This window comes from Peromyscus californicus, unplaced genomic scaffold (assembly GCF_007827085.1).
Source record: "Peromyscus californicus insignis strain IS unplaced genomic scaffold, ASM782708v3 Scaffold_22__1_contigs__length_63687245, whole genome shotgun sequence".
NCBI classification, from domain to species: domain Eukaryota; kingdom Metazoa; phylum Chordata; class Mammalia; order Rodentia; family Cricetidae; genus Peromyscus; species Peromyscus californicus.
Genome location: NW_026294525.1, coordinates 37,009,925 through 37,015,694, shown reverse-complemented (window position 1 = coordinate 37,015,694; position 5,770 = coordinate 37,009,925). Strand labels below are relative to the sequence as shown.

Genomic DNA, 5,770 nt, shown 5'->3' with positions numbered 1-5,770 from the left:
ACACATGAACTATGAACCAATGGCTGAGGGGTCACCAACTGGATCAGGCCCTCTGAATGGGTGAGACAGTTGATTGGCTTGGTCTGTTTGGGAGGCATCCAGGCAGTGGGACTGGGTCCTGTGCTCATTGCATGAGTTGACTGTTTGAAACCTGGGGCCTATGCAGGGTCACTTGCCTCGGCCTGGGAGGAGGGGACTGGACCTGCCTGGACTGAGTCTACCATGTTATGTTCTTATTTGTTAAACCTTGGCCATTACTCTAGACCTAAAATGCTTTGGACCTAAAAATAACTAGAGCTTGGGGTCATCATAAAAAAACAAAACTTGCTGGCAGATTCTAAAATCACAACTGGGAAATTCCATTACATTAACTTTTATAAGATGTGAGCAATGTGCTTTGTCAAAGCAAAAGACACCCTTCGGAGGATTTTATGGATGAAAAGCATGGTGACTTCTTGGAAGGGACCAAGGGGAAACTGAGCTGGAAGGAAGACAAATGGAAGCGAAGATGGAGGCTTACGTGAAAGGCAAGTACACTTGTTATAGTCTGCATGATGTAATTCTTTTTGAAGGGAAGCAAGCTTGCAAAGACAGGGCAGTGTCTCTCTCTCGTTTCTGAGGCATGCAGGGAGAGAAGAAAAGGGGACGTGTACACGCTTCCACAAATGAAAAGCACAGGATGCGAATTACATTCTGCTAATTGGCACAAGGGATAATGTAAAGATCGATCGCAGTTGTTCTGGAGGAAAACCCAAGGTTCGTTATTATTTGATTTTGATATTACCTCCTCCATAATTGTTTTCCTTGTTTATCGAAAGACGTCAGAGAGAACACTTTCTAGTCTTGATCGTAATTCGATTATTTCTTCTGAATACCTGGAAGGTTATTCCTTACTGCAAGCTGAGTAATGTATTTGCCAATTCCTGAAGAGGAGAAAGGATGAACTGGCTCGGGAAGGACGAACGTGGGGAGAAGGTGTGAAGAGTGTTGAGGTAAAGGAATGTTATTTTGGCATCTCATCCTTGTCATTGACAGCAGGTGCTGCCAGGAAAAGATGTGCAAGGAGACCAGCAGCGGAACAGACACAAAGGGGAGACAAATCCCTCTGCCCTGTGACTCATTAATCTTGTCAGAAAGACTCACTGTTGAGAAAGGCTAATCTTCTCACTGCCCAAAGGAGCCTCCCCCACTCACAAGAATGTATTAAAGGTCTGGGCTATCTAATGACGGAGCCATTTAATAAATGACTTACTTACGTCACTATAAACACTAGCCAGCAGCTGTAGCTTACATGTAAGGCACTAAATCCTTTACCTGACTTTCTAAAGGTTCCTGTAAATCATATTTAGTGACAGGCTGAGGCACACAGGCATCAGGATTTAGTGGCAGGGCATACTTCATGCTGTTTGGGGTAGGTCAGAAGGTCTGACTTGGATTTCTTCCCAGTAACCTGATCTAGGTGAAGCAGCAGGTTATAAAGGCAAGTCAGTTTCTGAGATATCCTGACTTTCTTTAAGCACCAAGAACTTTGTAGGGAGCTGATGAGAAACAGGAAACGATCAAGCAAGAACCAACTTTCTTGATCAGTACTGCAAATTCACTTTCCTAACACTATATGAAATGGGATGCTACTTTATACGATTCAAATATTTGTGTAGGTTCTTAAGTTTTTGTTTCTTTTATTATCCAGTATAGATACTTAAAGGTGTTTTTTTTTCCTACAGGCATAAAATATAACATTAGGTTTTAACTTCTTCAAGGACAGTTTCTAAGCCTTCCAGATATTTTTATCGCATAGTATGGAAACATCTTCCTAAATCATAAAAGGGAAAAGAAGAAAGGAGACAGAAACAAAGGAAGCATAATGTGTTGAAGATTTGTCTTGCTCAAAGTATTTGTGTTTGTCCCTTAGTCCTCACAGCAACGCCAATGGATTAAAAAACGTTAATTCAAGATCACAATAAATAAAACAGCTCTGACAACTGATTCTAGTTTTGCCTGATTTGAAAGTCCAAGATGTTTGCTCTGAAGCAAATCTGTTTGAGTTTAAGCAAACTTTCTGGCGTTCCTAACGCACGTATGGCTGAAAGCTGAATTTGCAGAACATGTCTAAAGACTGGCCTTGATTGCTTTTAGTGTAAAGACTTTAGCATTAGCACTCTGATAAGTCAGAGTTAGATTTTCAACATTGTTGAGGATCCTAAGCTGTCACAAACATCACTATGCTCACTCTGTTGTCAGAGTACAAGCACAGGTGTTGGAATTCATCCACGGGGGGAGAATTTGGTTATTTGTTGGTCAGCATAGGACAAGTATATGAATTGTAATGAAAATTAATTTTCACATACTAAAATGGCAATGACAGTGATATTGTTCAGCTGTATGGTGTATAAGCGACTCACAGAAGAGAATATTTGTGGGATCATTGGGTTTCTGTTTTCTTACATAGGGTTAGCTACCTTTATAACTCTCTGGGTCCTTCCTTTTAGTGTTCATTTCATCATTTACCCAGGAGCCCGAGAGCATGGTTTGGCAATGAATAAAATAAATATTTAAAAGATCTAGATGATAAGAAGCTGGTTATATTTGCAAATACAGAACTTAGCAACTTATATAGTTATAATTGGCTTGAATTTTTTTCTCCCATATATCCTGAGACAATAACTGAAACGCAGTTTCTGCCTACCACCTGCCATCATCCTTCCACATTCTTCAAATAACTAAATATGGGAGAGTTTATGATCATAACTAAATGATGAAATTCTGTCTTTTCTTAAAATCCTCTTTTTATTTTTTTTTCTGGAAGTTTTAAGTGTACTTTAGCAATGTCTACCCTTGATCATGTTGGTTCCCTATTCTGAAATGTCTAATTTTATTTTCATAGTTCCTGTGTAGTGTGGTGAGGACAGGAGGGTACAGGTTTGGATATGTGGTATCCAGGAGCTCTAAACTGAAACTCTCTGTTTCTCCCAGCCCAGGTGTGGTGCAGACAAGCCTGAGACTCCACATTTCCTCACTGTGCCCTAACCGTGACCTTAACCCTGACATAGCGGGGCAAACTGTAACACTGTGATAGGCCGATGTTGGCTAGCTGTGTGGGAGAGAGCGAGATATCTGAGCAGAAATGTATCACATCAATCTCCCTTGTGCAGCAGCATGCCCGGGCTCCCTAAGTCAGCCTGCTCTGGAGCTAGGGAAAGGTCAAAGTTGAGCCTTGTCAACCACGAGACTTGCCTTATGAATTTGCTCCACACACAAATGGGAATATGACGCCAATCAACACCCGGCTTTCTGTTTGATCTTGAAATTGGTCACAAAGAATTAATTCTTATTAAAGTATGGTAGCCCCCAAATGGCATTTTCTTTCTACTAATATAAATACAGATAAATACGAAGAAGTATGCTTGCATTCAAAACATTTAAGTACAAACATCTCTCATCTTCTACCTTCCCCTGTATTATTCACTTTTTGTGTCTTTCATGGCTTTACTGTTTACCAAGCTGGCAATAGTGATAAAAATACACTTTTGGCTACTTTGAAGAACTTAAATCCTTTTAATTTCTTTAAGGCAGAAGTCATTCCTCTATGATGCCCAGTATTTGTACAGTCCAGGTAGGGATCTGCTTTCACTTTCTCCCTCTCTATTTCTCAAGGTTGAATGATGGAAAGCAATCCAGTAATGAAAGCATAGGATGAAAGATTTTAAGTAAATAGAATTTTCTCAACCAAAGTTTATTAAAGCAACATGAGCTCATTTCACTCCTTTAAAATGGGTGGATAACATTAGATTTATAAAGTATTTTTTGCAGCCATTTGGTTAAATTTAAGTCTTATGTAGTCTGATTAAAATCTTATACTGCGTACCTTCTCGAAAAGAAAGTACCATTTTTGGCAAACAGTCATTTCTCCAAAGGTTCACCTTCTTTCATGCATAAGTCTCCCTGAGACCATTTCTTCATCTCTCAGAGCTTCCCAAACACTGAAAATAGAGAACAAAGGAAGAGACTTCTAATAGATTTCATAGGCTTCTTAGAGAGTCAACATCCAAAAGAGTGACAGCTTAAGAGAAGAAAGGAGCCCCCCTCCTATCCTTTGATCAGCTACTCTTTAAAAGATGACCAAGAAGAAAATCAATCCCTATAGTCCCAGTTTCATGACATTTCCATATCAAACATTCATATAATGAAGAGGATGTTCTACAAATTTGAATACTTCAAATAATAAGGACTTATAACTAATAACGATTTATAACTTATAAGGACTTACGACTAATCAGTATACTTACAACATGACTTGAAGCCTATTTCCAAACCTTGGTCAAGATCTACCTGTTTCAGATTGATGGGCTTACATATGCTAGCATGGTAGATTGGATTTATGTTAGTTATCTCCAGGAAAGTGCCCTGGATAAGCACTACTTTCTCAAGGGCTGCCCCGAGAAGATCGTGGCTCAATTATCATGGACATTTGGAAGATACATATTTTATCCCACCAATCTCTTTCCTGAAATGCATTTTCAATTTTAAAATGTTTACTAAGTCACTAGACTAAATCATTTCTCTACATAAATGCTTATAATATCTAATACATAGGTATAGCTCAATGTGAGCCAATAGTGCTATTAGGAAACTCCTTTGTTTTATTTGAAAAGAAAAGCAAGACAATATTGCTGATGCCAGATCAGATTTTAAGTGGTATGTGCCTATCTTTAATATAACAAGTGTATTTTACAAGAAAAAAAAGCACATGGGAAATATTTTTATTTACTTTATTAGTTGTACAAAAGCCATGTTGGCAAATGAAGAACCAATAAAGTAAAATTGTTTCATGTGGTTCTTATTATGGAATCAAACAGTAATGTAAAAGGCAAACACACACCAATCACAATTCCATCTGCTGGGAAGAGCAGGAAAGTGTGGCTCCATTTTCATCAGGAAAGAGGCATGTATTTCATGATGTACTCAAGCATGATTCTCAAGGCAGTTACACTGCACTACTGCACTGTGTCCTGCTCAAGGAGAACTGTGCATACTGATGGAGGTCAGCGGGATCCCTGTGGCTCAGTATCTGAAGGATGTCCTCAGCCTGGTGATACCTGATTATGCCAACAGAAAGCAGCACCACTCCTTATCTTTCTAGAAAGGAAAACATGCTAACACGATATAGATGCTACATTGCAATGGATACTTAGAGCATTTGCAGCAAGTGAGTTGATTGCATGAAATGGCCAAAGCATCATTCCAGAATGTTCAGTTTACTCAACAACCAGACAAACGACTCCAGTGCAACATGAGACAGACTGCATCCTTAAATACTTTCTCAATTCCTTCCGTGCTGTTTTCACTGGAAATAAATGAACAACCACGATTAATGGCAGACAGGTATTCATTTCTAGATTGAATCAGCAAGATTTTTTGAAAGTAAATAAACTTTGGGAAAATAATAAATGATTATTGTGGCCTCTACTAAATGTCTACTTGTGAGAGAGTTAGTTCTTTACTAGCGACAAGAAAACAACAAGTCCTGACATCATGGTTGTTCTTCTGTGCCAAAACTGATTTTTTTTTTTTTAGCTTTTCATTATGAGATGACTTTTTTGTTGTTTTCCCTCTAAAACCTGTTTGTGACTCAGTGACTGAGGGGTCCTGTCACCCGGAAATGAGTCTGAGTCTCCTCACTTTTGACCTAGGCACACCACAACTGGGATGGAACTATTTCCCCAGCCTGAACTCAGAGAAATTATAAGTCTATTTTTTAAACATATTTTAT

General features: G+C 38.9%; 1 long non-coding RNA gene across 1 annotated transcript; it reads left to right on the top strand.

The window, feature by feature from the left end:
* Nucleotides 1–212: 212 nt before the first annotated feature.
* LOC128118136 (uncharacterized) lies at nt 213–1,986 on the top strand. The gene is made up of 3 exons (XR_008221020.1): nt 213–756; nt 883–992; nt 1,725–1,986. It is a non-coding gene; the product is annotated as an uncharacterized LOC128118136 (long non-coding RNA).
* The last annotated feature ends 3,784 nt before the right edge of the window (nt 1,987–5,770 follow it).